The sequence below is a fragment of the Oreochromis niloticus genome, linkage group LG1 (genome assembly GCF_001858045.2).
Source record: "Oreochromis niloticus isolate F11D_XX linkage group LG1, O_niloticus_UMD_NMBU, whole genome shotgun sequence".
Lineage (NCBI taxonomy): Eukaryota > Metazoa > Chordata > Actinopteri > Cichliformes > Cichlidae > Oreochromis > Oreochromis niloticus.
In genome coordinates, this window is record NC_031965.2 from 39,661,362 (window position 1) to 39,674,713 (window position 13,352).

Consider the following 13,352-nt stretch of genomic DNA (forward strand, 5'->3'; position numbering starts at 1 on the left):
CTTTTTCATATTTAACACTCGATACAAAACAATAAGAAAGCCTCAGATCTGCGTGTCTGCATCCTCGTTTACATCCGAGCCCCCCACCCCGTCCCTCGGCGTCCTCACCGGGAGGAAGATGAAAAGATTGTTTTGAGAAGCTCCAAAGGAAATTTGACGTTCTTTGGTTGCTTCTGAAACTTCCAATATTCTGCCGTAATTGTTTCGTACACGTTATATATCTTCGTTTGCGGGCCGGGGGGGGGCTGGGGGGAGATGAGGAACGCGGCGGCCTCTTTCTTCCCGAATAAAAGGCAGCAGAACCCATCTGGTTGGGTGATCCACTGCTGGCCCTCTCGCGCTCATCGCTGAAATAATACTCCCTCTAATGACTCCCGCATATTCTGAAATCTCCCTTTTGAAATTGGTCTTGGCAGATTATTTGCAGGTACTTGAGTTGCATCTGTTTGCAATTTTGCAAATGTGGAAGACTTTAATGCCGGGCAGGGCGGCGAGCAGAGAAGAGGCTATTTTAATCCCTGGGATAACACCGGCTGTCGGCGTGAGGGGGCCCGGGCGAATGTCGGGACAGTACCTGCACATATACCGGCACTGACCCCGCCCGCCCCGATCCCATCCATCCATCTGTACCGTGTGGATGCTCGGGGTGAAAGCAGGAGGCCATCACGTATCCTCAGAAACAAAGGCCTCCTGTCCCTGCAGCCAGCAGCCGATTCAGTAACAGGTTCGATTTCCAGGAAACGGTCGACCAAATACAGAAATGGTTTGAATTTGTGTAAATGTTATGATGCGCTGTGACAGCAGGTTGTCACCACGGCTCAACCCCGGGTCGCCTAGTTAGAGGGAAAGCAGTCCAGTCCGTTAGACAGGAAGCTCTGGGTTCAGACCTTCCTGGATTTCCTTGGTTTTCAAAATAAAAGACTTAATAAAAGAACCCCTGTTTGAAGCTGAAAAGTCACTCGCGGTCTTTTATTTGGATCACGTTTAATTTTCAGCCTTTGTCTGACCACGAGCTCGTGGCGGACACTCGGCATCAATGAGTGCAGAGCATGAAGCGCTTCGGGTTTCGAGTGTCGAGCTCGTTCAGGTGCCGGGGCAGGCACCGTGGATAAGCAGGCGCACCTGCACAGAGTCGCCCAGGCGCGAGCCGCGTCGGCGTGCCCCGATGAGCCGCACGCTGCATTCAGTCACTTACAACACGAATAACTGAGCAGAGGCCGTCGGTTATTTATGTTGTCCAGATAAAGTGCAGTGATTAGCGAGGCTAAACCAAAGCTGAAATGATTGTGACTTCAGTCCCTATTATTTCTACCATGTGGCGAGCAGCTGACCAGCTTAAGCCTCCCCCTTGCACCCCCGCCCCCTCCCTCTTTTAAAGCTGTAATAAGGTGCCCTATTGTCCGATGGCAGGGAGAAGCGGGGCCGCGGCCGAGCCCACCCAGCTGACTGTAATTTCATAGGTGGTTACAATTACATTAATTACATATTTCATCAACAGTGTTTATCCAGCCGCGCGGTGAATGAAGAGGCCAAACTTTTAACTCTGTCTTTTGTTTTTGCATTTCTTGTTTCCCCCCTTTCTCCTTCCTCCTCCTCCTCCTCCTTTTTTTTGTGGTTGTTTTATTAGGAGCGAGGGGAGGGGAGGTGCCAGAGGAGGAATTATGCTGAAAGTGTATGCCTTGCAACTTTTCCCCTCCCTGTTGGAAATGTTTATTTGAACAGTAAGCTCATGATTTGAATATTTGTAATCCATGCTTAAATTTACAGGCCAGATGAACTTTTTGGCACAGAATGGCAACCATAAGTAGGATTTTGAGAAAAGCTTTACAAAATTTTAAGCCATGTGCAAGGCTTATATAATTTAGAAGGGGGGGAAATATGCACAAATAAAACAGGCTCTGTCTTATTTACTTTACACTCGCAGAAAAAACTGCATCATATGGCCTCTGACGTACGGATGTATATGTGCAGATGTACGCGGAGTTGTGTCTTTGCAGGAGACTCAGCTGCTTGTGAGTCTGTGCGGGAATCAACGTCCGCCCGCCGCCACCCATCGTGGAGGGGGGAGGGGGAGAGCGGGGTCACCGAGGCAGGCGGGAGGAAAAGGAAGACTTTCTTAAATGATGCTAATCAGTCCGGAGGGGCCTGGCCCTCTCTGCCTCATCAGGCTGCTGTAATTCAGATGTGCCGAGAACCTGGAATTAAACGTGTCACTGTGAGGCGCGCGCACGTGTGTGTGTGTGTGTGTGTGTGTGTGTGTGTGAGGGGTGTTTAGGGGTTAAGTAGAACCAAATTAGTCGATGGGAGCACTAACAGCAGCGGGAGCTTTCTGTGTGGCTACTTCTTGGTGAATGTCAAGATGATTTAGCTGCTCTTCTGCTCGCCGTCTGTCTCTGAGCGCCGCTCCTCCAATCACGGCTCCGGGCTGTCTGTTTGTGGCCCTCCATGCAACAAATGAATATTAAATCTACGCTGGGCATTTTCGCACAATGGCAGGAGGTTACGCTTTGAAATATGAGGACGGTTAGAGCCAGAAATCCTGCGAGGTAACATCGCTAAAGTCTCACAGGAAGTTTAACATTTATAAAGTGGGGGGGGGGTCTCCTGACCGCTGGAGCCAGCGTCTGCGCTGTAATATATTTTAATCACTGTGGAGGACGCATAAATTAGGCTTCCTTTATTCAATAAAAGCTGTAAATAAAAGCCTGTTTGCTGATAAAATTAAAACTCTCTGAAGGAAAATGAAAATATTTGCACAATAATGAAATGAGGAGTGGAGAGGTCACAGAAAAACACTTGTGCTTTATTTTCTTTGCTGCTTCCTGTGAAAAGTCTGAAACATCACGTTGATGTATATGTGAACAGAGTCTGAACATATTTGTTTAGTGTTTCTGTGCTCTTCATATTGAATATCTTCTTTCTGTGTCTGGCTGAATTTGGCTCACTGCGATCTTTAATTCGTGCTCTAAAACATTTCATGCTTCGGTGTCATTCAGCGTCATCACCGGCTGTACCTAATGTTCAGGTTTTATTCATGTGGACCTGCTAAGCTGTCGCTGGGCTCCTGTTTCTGGTAGAGCTGATGCTGTGTGCAGGTGAGGTTGCAGCTCAGCAGCGCTGCAGTTGTGCCGACACGCACACACAAAATGCTGCGTGTGTTTGTAGAGCTTACAGTGCTTATCGACATTATTTATGCTCATTTTTACAGTACGGGAAATTTTATGGAAAAATCACAGCTTCTTTATGTTCAAATGAAAAATAAATACATCATTAAAAATAATGCCAATTTATATTATTTATATAAAGAGCAGTAAATAAATAAAAGGTTAATAGTGATCAGTGTCTGCTGAGAGCGTCTCAGTGAGGCGAGTGTGAAGAAGGAAAACGTAGCGGACGCTGTGAATCAGAGCCGGTTTGAGAGTAAAATGAGAGAGGTTAGTGTTGATGAGTGTTTCCTGTGAGCTCACAGTGAAGAGTGTGTGTGTGTGTGTGTGTGTGTGTGTGTGTGTGTGTGCGGGGACACCAGTTGGGCTAACAGCTGAATCATGGCTCAGCCGCTGCCCCTCGTAGTCCTTGGCAGTTAGCGGTGTGAAAAAGCCTTCTCTTTGAGGGCATTATATAGATTAATGTGCTGCGCCTCGGGCACACACACTCACACACTCACACACTCACACACTCACACACACACTCACACACACACCTCGCCAGGGAGGGATACTGACTCAGTGTGTGTGTGTGTGCAGCATTGGATACTTGAGTTTACTAAGTGTGTGTGTGGATGTGACGGGAACGGTGTGTGTGTGTGTGTGTGTGTGTGTGTTGGGGGGTGAGTAAGCTGAGAGAGAGAGGCTCGCCTGGCTGATTTCTGAATTATTTTTTTTTATAAATCACTTTTATATTAAAATTTGATTTTAAGGTGGAAATGTGCATACTGATTCATTTTTAAGGTGGAAATGTTGCTTAGTGATTTGTTTTTAAGGTGGAAATGCTTTTTAGCAATTCATTTTTAAGGTGGAAATGTTGCTTAGTGATTTATTTTTAAGGTAGAAATGTTGTTTAGGGATTCACTTTTAAGGTGGAGATGTTGTTTAGGGATTTATTCTTAAGGTGGAAATGCATTTCAGGGATGACACCAAGATATCGGTCCTGCTTTTCTACGCTGAACTTTTTCACCTCATGTGAGGCTTTAAGTTTATTCAGGGTGTTGGTGGGGGGGTCGTGTAGGGACGGCTTTCTCTGAAGGTATTTTTATGTGGATTAGGGGGTGTTTATGAGGACTGGCTGACCACAAAAGGGGGAGGGGGGTGTTTCTCCTCACTCTCTCTGTTTTAACTTTCTCTCCCCCCCTCTGTTTTCCCCTTTTTAGCCGAATTAGCTGTGAGTTTAGCCGAGTGCGATCAGGGTGTAGCTGAGCTGATACACACACACACACACACACACGGCCGCTGGAAGCAAACGCAGATGGAAAAGTACAACAGTGTTCCAGCTGAAGTTAAAGCTTGTCGGGGTAAACAGGACACTTAAACTTTTAAAGGCCTTGCTTGCCCCCCTTTTCTCATCTCGCTGGAAACTGCGTGGTGAAATTTATCTTATCGGGATTTAACACGTTCCAGCCCAGATCTGTGCGTGTTTCTATGACACCCACACGTGCATGCGCGACGTACATACGTGTGCACGTGGAGCCAGAGCGTGTGCCGGTATCTGCAGCCGGTGGTCTAAATAACCTACTTTTGTCTGACAGCGGCGCGGAGACACGGAGGTGCACATATGCAGAAAGCTATTTGGAAAGGCCTCCTCGTAGCTGTCAGCTTTTATTATGCGCTGAGGTGTCATGTTTGTTAGGAAGCTGAGTGCAGATGGCAGAGTGGAAGAAATGGATCACTAATTTTAACAATGATTAATGAACAGAGATGGAAAATGAATTACATCGGACTATTGGAGGCAAGGAATATTTTCTCTGAAAATGTTAACTTCAGCTGCCAGGCAGCCGGCCGTGCTGTGGGTGTTATTGAGGAGGGGGAGGGGGTGTGTGTGTGTGTGTGTGTGTGTGTGTGTGTGTGCGCGCACTAAGGTGCAATTTTTCCCCTGCATCTTTTGTAGAATCAACACTTCACTGCTCTTGCCTATTACTTTAGTGCTCGCCTGCTTAAACACTGCCAGCTTCACACACGCTGTTGTTCCCCCTGTGTGTACTGCTCTAGCAGTTAAGGTACACACTCTTTAATAAGGTAAACACAGGAAAGGTTAGACTGTCTTAAAATGTTCCCTATTTTCATTACTCTGCAGTGCGCTTTATATCAAATCAGAGATGTTGCAGATTCAATCAAGTGTTAGCAGCTCGTGCCGAGGCGTCTGCCTTTAACCGCTCTCTGAGCGCGGCGTGTCTGCAGGTCTGCAGGCGGAGGCGCGGCCGGGGGTGTTCGGACGCCCTTTTTGTCCCTACGGGTGCAGTGTGTACCTGTGCACCCCCAGGGTTTGTTACCTGTGTGTCCTGAAGGCTCACGCGTGCTCTGTTCCTTCTGCACTCGGGACACAGTCAGATATTCCTTCTTACCAAAGTCAGATGAGGAGCTTTTGTGTTGTGACACGGTGGTGCAGAGGTTAGCAGCACGGTTCTGGGTTTGAACCTTGATGTGTTCTCACTGTGGCTCATGAGTATCTCCATTTCTGCAGGCTTGCATTAGAGCGAGCCTTTTTATTTTCATTTTGTGAATGTTTTTGGAGCAAAATGTAAAAATGTTCAAACTGAAGTGTGTTAGCAGAGAGTTTTGGAGATATCGCAGTAACACGTCTGTCACATATTTGTATGGTCCAGAATAAAACCAAGGCCCGACCTGCTTTACTCTTAACACCACACATATCAACTCAGGCCCATCAAACCTGCTGCAGAAGACGAGTCAGCTTTCAGATGTGATCGCAGCCAGACCGCAGACCTGCCATCCTCCATTGTTTGTGATCTGAGGGGAAACCTTGGAGTTTCTGCCACTTTTTCCCCTCGTATCAGACCCACCCCCTCACCCCGTCGCCCCCCTCCCAGACGTGTCTCTGCCGATGTTCGTCTGGTGGGCGGCTGGTGGAACACGGTTTAATAGGTAGATGTGAACTATTTTGAATTTAATTAATCTCCTGATGGGAAAAAAGAGAAAACAGCAACTTCCAGCAACACTGTGTGTGTGTGTGTGTGTGTGTGTGTGCACGTTCGAGGAGACAGAGGGAGAGATCTCAGGTTACGGCAGCATATGCTAAGCACTCGGAAAACATACACAATGCCTTTGGTGAACAAGGTAGTCGGTATGCCCCTGGGAGCCAATTTAGATTGTGACTTAAGGCAACGTCGTGGCTGTGTGTGTGTGTGTGTGTGTGTGTGTGTGTGTGTGTGTGTGTTTGTGTGTGTGTGAGAGAGATTTACTCTTGACGCTCCATTGAAACAGTAGTGGTGGGTAAATCTGGGTGGCCCTCCTGCAGACCCTCCACATCTGTGTCCCCCCCCGCCCCCCCCTGCAGGACTGAGCCGGCTCCTCTCTGCCTGGCTGCTTCTCCACACTCACAGCACACTCAGCCAGACCTCGTTTTACCCAATCACAGCGTCCGCGGTAACCAAACCCACCGCGGCAGACAACGGTATTGATCCGAGTGTGAGTGGCAGGCGGAGTACGACGAGCGGCGTGGAGCATTTAGCGCCGAGATTGAGGGTAAATATACAAAAAAGGAGATCTCGCAGATTCCCGTCTAAGCAAACTTTGACAGATTTAAGCAAACGTTTGAAATGTCACAAAAAATGAAATGTAAATCAGGAGCAGTTTAGTCAGCTGCGTCGAAACGGATAAATTAACTTCTTCAACAAAGAGCAAAGCTCCGCCACTTTTTAGGCGTTCCTCCTCGATCTGAAGTCTGTGCAGAGGAAGCAAACGCTGGCAGAAGCTCCGATATCGGCCAGCCGGGCTGCTCTAACAGGAAGTGCCGGCCTTTCTTACTCTGTGCTCCCCGAGCACTTGTGCAGCGTGGGGTGTCGTGGAGCGTCGTGGGGCTTTTGCTCTCCCCTCATCAACCGTCACTGCGGAAAACATCATCAGAAGAAGAAGAAATGAAAAAAGTCCGACACTGATGTGCACAAGCAATTACAGTTCATATATTTGTTAGATTATTCGTGTAAATGACATCACGTCTGCACAGGAAGTGCCGGGGAAAATAAAGCTGTGTGTGTGTGTTGGGGGGGGTCTTTCTCTGCTGTCGCCACCGTTACAAACTTGTCAAGCTTCAAATGTGTGTGACTGTGAATTTCCTGGTGTGTGTGCTTTGTTTACAGGCTCTTGTCGTCCCACCTTCTGTGAAGCTGTCGGCGCTCTTCCTGACACCCGGCGCTCGCTGGAGAGGCGGCAGTCACGCAGGTACGATCGCACCGATTGATCGCGGGAGAAAGGGGAGGATATTAAAGGTGTCTGTCACATTTGTGCGCTTTCCTGCTTTGCTTTCTTTCCCAAAAGTCCACAAAGCTGTGCCGTACTTTCTCTGAGTTCGCCCGTTTGCGGCGTCTGCCGGCGTCTGCCGGCGGCTCAATGGCGTGCTCATTGGACTCCATGCTTCCACTGCCAGTGTGCACGCATGTACTCACAGCAACTGAAGGTGCAGTCAAAGCGGCCGTGTTTGGGTGTGTTTTCGTGCATCCGCGGCGTGAGTTTAAAGGCACATATGCCGGGATGCATGGCGGCAGAGCCGGCAGCAGGATGCGTCGGGGGCGTGTTTCTGCTGCGCGTGTGACTCTGAGTCTGTTAAATCTGCTCTTTGCATCTGTCTGCTATTAAACTGAATCTGGCTCCGTTTAACGTCTTCTCCTCATCACACGCAGAGAAAAATAAAAAATCAACCTGTAGCTGCAACATAAATACGAGCAGCGAAGATATGAAATATTGATTCAATTATCAGAAACACTCAGACGGCCTGTTTACTTTTTCCTTGGACTGAATTCTGAGCGTCCAGATGTGGAGCCGCTGATGTGAGGCTTCCTGGAAATTTCAGGACGTTTTCGGCTGGCGGGCGCGCTGTGGTCAGAGTTCGCCGCTGGTCGTTGCTGTGGTTACAGAGGAGATGGAGACAGGGTTGAGAGAAAGCTTATTTGAACCCAAACCTGGGTCTCTTTTTAAACCTGAGCCGTCTGGTTGCATGAGTGTAACATAAAGTGTGACCGAACGATGGAAACGCCCCGACACCTCTGCATCATCTGCCAGTTTTGTATGGTCACTTTTTTAATTATGTGAATGAGGACGCATTTCTGAATGTCCACACCTGTGACATTCAGAGGTATACACGTATGTGTGTGCATGCACGCCTGCCCTGCACATCATATCGCTTCATCCATTAAACAGAAGGAGGGTTCTTCTTCTGTCTGCTCCTTTTCCTGCATAAAATTTGAGCTACGTACAGATGATTCATTTACTCCATAAATGTCAGCTGTACGTTATTCTTTTAAATATTGATTTCACACGGAGGCCGGAGCGGTGACACTCTGCTGAAGAAGTTTAACTACACATTTAATCTGTGAGCTACGTGAAGAAAAAGAAACACAGTTTCAGTTTTAAAAGGGAAAGTTTGTGTTAATGGACAGTGTCTTTTTTTAAACTGTGAACTCACTGAAAAAAACATTCATGTCTGTGAGTTTAGTTCAGTTTTATTCATTTAGCAGCAGTCACGGCTCTTTGTACTGTAAGACCTACAGTAATACAGGCAGGCTCATTTTACATGTTTAACTACATATTACAGAAATGCTGCTTTAATGAATTAAAGAAATGAATTACAGAAAACGTTCCTTTCCTATGCCCGCTGTTGCATTTTCCAAAGCTGTCCAGTTTGCCAGTTGAGCTCTCTCCTGGGCTGATTCTGGCCCCCGGGCCTTGCGTTTGACACCCCGGCTCTATAAGAAGAACTTGGTGACAGTGGGAAGGAAAAACTCCCTTTTAACAGGAAGAAACCTCCAGCAGGACCAGGCTCAGGGAGGGGCAGCCATCCAAAACACAACAGTCTTTTCAGCACATATTCACACAGACACACACACACACACACACAGACACACACACACACACACAGACACACACACACACACACTCGGCCTGTCACAGAGCCACATCGCTGTCATTTCCTCTCTGTGCAGCTCAAGGAGACAATTAGCAAACAGAGGTGACACGGTAAACAGGTGCGAGCCATTATTCCTGGAGCTGGATGAGCGTGGCCACCCCATCCCTCACCGTGATGGGCTGTTACTGTGTGTGTGTGGGGGGGGCATGCTTCATCCTACCCAGTTGTCTGTAATCAGCACGTCATCATCATCATCATCATTGCAGAAACGAGACTCTCTCTCTCTCCGAGGCTCACATTCATCTTTAAATCCATACCTGTCTGCCCGCCGTCCCTCCTCTTCCTCGCTCATAATTACTCCTCCTCTCTCACGTCTCTCTGTTCTTTTTGTTTGTAAAAGACCTTCATCCTGGGAGAGAGGGGGCATCCCGCGCAGCAGAGGGAGGGATGGGGGTCAGGACGGTTTGTAAAAAATTGATTGGTGGTAAAGTGCTAATCAATGAAAGCTGGAAATTCATGTATCAGAGGAGCAGGTATGTACTGGAGCGTACATACTGCTGGTGGCGTGGCGGCGCTGTGCTGTTTAGGAACACGTTTTTGATTAATCAAATATAGCACGCGGTGAGTCACGGCGTGTTGGCTTGTGTCATATCGGAGGTATGTGCCACAGATTTCCCTCATATTGGAAGCAGAGCTAACACATGCTACCCCTGACGTATTCTCACACCATTTCTCACACAAAGCTCGCACACACACGCATGCACAGATGACTTATAGACGCACACACACCAAAGCTGCTGCTCTAACACGCTCGTGCACAGCAGCAGTCAGTCAGAGGTACTCGTGCTGCAGTATTTTCACCCTCTGCTACGCTATACTGCCATTCCAGTTTAAAAAATGCATCACTTCCTGTTCTTTAGTAGACGTGAAACCATTTAAAGTTTAGATTCACAGGTTTGTGGTTCACCTGAGGCTCATTTTAAAGCGCCGTGTTGTGCCTCCGTCCTCTTTGCCGTCTCTTTGTCACACACTAAAGCGAGACGAGCACTAACCCGTCCTCCGCGTGACGGAGCAGAGAGGGCGGAGGGCGGAGACGGGTCAATTTAGCCACAGTTTCCTCTCCGGCGTTGTTGGGTTGAGATTGTCGCTGCTGTGCGGTTCTCTTCCCTGCTGGTATAAATAAGACATGATTGGCATCGCGGTAGAAAAACGCCGCTCGCTCTCTCGCTGACAGCCTTCATTTGCTGGAGGAGTGGCAGACTTGGTGGGAGTTAATGATTATAATTATTTGGCTTTTTTTTACATTGTAGGATAATTATTTAAGAGGTTTGTGTAGTCATTGTTGTAATCAGTAAAGAGAGATTACAGAAAATCCACATGCCAACAGATGGCACTTGGCTGTTGTTGTTGCTTCGTATTAAAGCGAGTACGGCGGCGGCGGCGGCAGCCAGGCGACGGCGAGAGGACAATCAGAAAGAGGCCAAATTATTAAACAATTTGTGCTTCATCATAAATCCATTTATCGTATCACTTCATCTCAGCAGCAGCAGCTACCGAGTCACAAACCAGCACGCCGCGGGGGGAGGGGCTTAACCAAAAACCGACTTTATCAGAGAGACGCCGAGGACTGAGCAGCTAATGCGGAGGAGAAAAAAACTGAAAAACCACATGACCTCTGACATCAAAGATCTGACCAGCCAATCAAGAATCAGCTCACTCACTGAAAAAACAGCTGGAATCAGGACGTTTACGGTTAATCTGCGAAAAACAAGCATTCAAACATTTTTATGTTAACGCGGCGTGAACAATGATCCCATCATGGAAACGGCTTCGACTCACACTTCCTGTCATTCAGCGTTTACACCAGCCTTCAAAATAAAACGTTTGAGTCACCTGAAGAGTCAAAAATCATAAATGACAACAGAAAAAAGTTTACGTTACGTGCTGCCTTAAATCTGACACGTGTGCAGAAACACACACACTCACACACTCACACACACTCACACACACTCACACACCACACACACACACACACTCACACACCACACACACACACACACTCACACACTCACACACACTCACACACCACACACACACACACACTCACACACTCACTCACACACACTCACACACACTCACACACACACACACTCACACACACTCACACACACACACTCACACACACACTCACACACCACACACACACACACACACACACACACACACCACACACACACACACACTCACACACCACACACACACACACACTCACTCACACACACACTCACACACACTCACACACACACACACTCACACACACTCACACACACACACTCACACACACACTCACACACCCACACACACACACACACACACACACACACACACCACACACACACACACTCACACACCACACACACACACACTCACACACTCACACACACTCACACACACACACACACACTCACACACCACACACACACACACACACACACACACTCACATACACTCACATACACTCACACACCACACACACTCACACACCACACACACACACACTCACACACTGACACACACTCACACACACACACTCACACACACTCACACACACACTCACACACCACACACACACACACACTCACACACTCACACACTGACACACACTCACACACACACACTCACACACACACACACACACACTCACACACTCACTCGTGCTCCTGCTGAAACTGTAAAGTCGACTTTTCGACACATTTTCACCTTTGACCTTTGCTTTCAGTTCCTGCAGGCCAGCGGCGGCTCGACTAAAACTTGAGGAACGTAAAACGCCGCTTCACGTCTCCCCGCCATCATGCTCTTCGATATTTCTGTATGTGAGGCGCTGTCCGGGCTCGGCGAGTAACACCGCGCCGCTGCTGCCCTACATTCCTCACTAATTGTATAATTGGAAAAGCTCTCCAAATGAGCAGGCAAGCCCCCCCCCAACCCACCACCTCTCCCCCACTCACTTAACACCCCCCCAAACACACACACACACTCACACACACACACACACACACGCCCTTCAAAGCAAATCACAAAAGAGCATTTTGGGAATAATAATAATTTCAAAAAGCGTCCATTATTAATCCCACACACCAACATCGCTGGCAGCAGCAGCTCCACTGGTTAGCACAGACCCCGCCCCCTCCAACAACACACACACACACACACACACACAAAGTGTGTGTTCATTATGGATTTCCAAATTATTTTCACAATAAAAGAAGCAGCGATTAGATGTTCACAAAGTTAAAGATTAAAATTATTTTTGTTATTATTAAAATCAAAACACTGGAGATTTTCAGGTTTATTCAGAGTTCAGATTGTACACATGCACAGATTTAAAAACCCTCATTTAAAATATTTTATTTCAAAGTTGAGTCAGAAAATATAAAAACCCCAAACATTAAATTTGTGCCGTCACCGATTTATGGAGGTCAAAGTCTGCCAACGACACAGGCGCAGTAAGTAAACAGGATTCCTTTAAATCCACCAAAAATAATATGAAAAATAAAAAGACGCAGTCATTTTATTTTTGTGGGACAGAAATAAAAAAGCAATAAATTATTTATCCCCCCCCCCCCCCAACCATCATCATTCTTCCTATTTGATTTTTCTTTATGCATTTGAGCTTCATTATGCAAATGCGGCCAGAATAACTCTGACTGACAGTTTTATATTATTATCGCCTAGATTAGCGAAGCGCCTCCGTTCTGATGAAGCCATTTCTGTGGCGAGCCCGCCTTCGATCAACCAATTGGTGAAAAGTTTGACCCTGCGACACGCTCCGAATGGCAGCAGAGGAGTGTGAGACACACAGGAAAAGCAGAAAAATCATAAACACACAGGATAATTAAAGCCATGTTTTAAAAATGTTTATGAATTTTTCATCCCTTGATTTATACCTGAATCATAGGACAGGGGTGCTTTTAATTTGAAAATCTCTTTCTCGATTTTGGCCTTTTGAATCCAGAGGTCCGCCTTAAGAATCAGTGAGCGTTGGCCGTGTTCGTATTTCACTGTTACTGCCACATCCACACAGATAGATTTACGGTGGTTGCCACGCAGGCGCTCATTTCCATGGCTACTGAGGGACGGCGGCGGCAGGGAGGGGGGGTAAAGATGATTTCTGAGGTCATCTGCGGCGTCTAACGGGATTGTGGGCTGCTGTTAAAATGAAGCCGTTAATTAATACTATTGATCAGCAAAAAAATAAAGGCGAATGTGATTTGCATACGGGC

The 13,352-nt window shown here is 47.3% G+C and overlaps 1 protein-coding gene across 9 annotated transcripts in view; it reads left to right on the plus strand.

Annotated features, from left to right (window-relative positions):
• znf536 (zinc finger protein 536) overlaps nucleotides 1-13,352 on the plus strand; it is a 213,568-nt gene that overhangs the window by 27,243 nt on the left and 172,973 nt on the right. For 8 of the 9 annotated variants that reach the window (XM_005447858.4, XM_025908642.1, XM_019361736.2 and 5 more), the window contains one exon: nucleotides 7,307-7,388. The exons of the other annotated variant lie outside the window; for it this stretch is intronic. The gene's annotated coding sequence lies outside the window, so the exon portion shown is untranslated. The remainder of the gene's footprint in view (nucleotides 1-7,306; nucleotides 7,389-13,352) is intronic. 9 annotated transcript variants of the gene reach the window in all.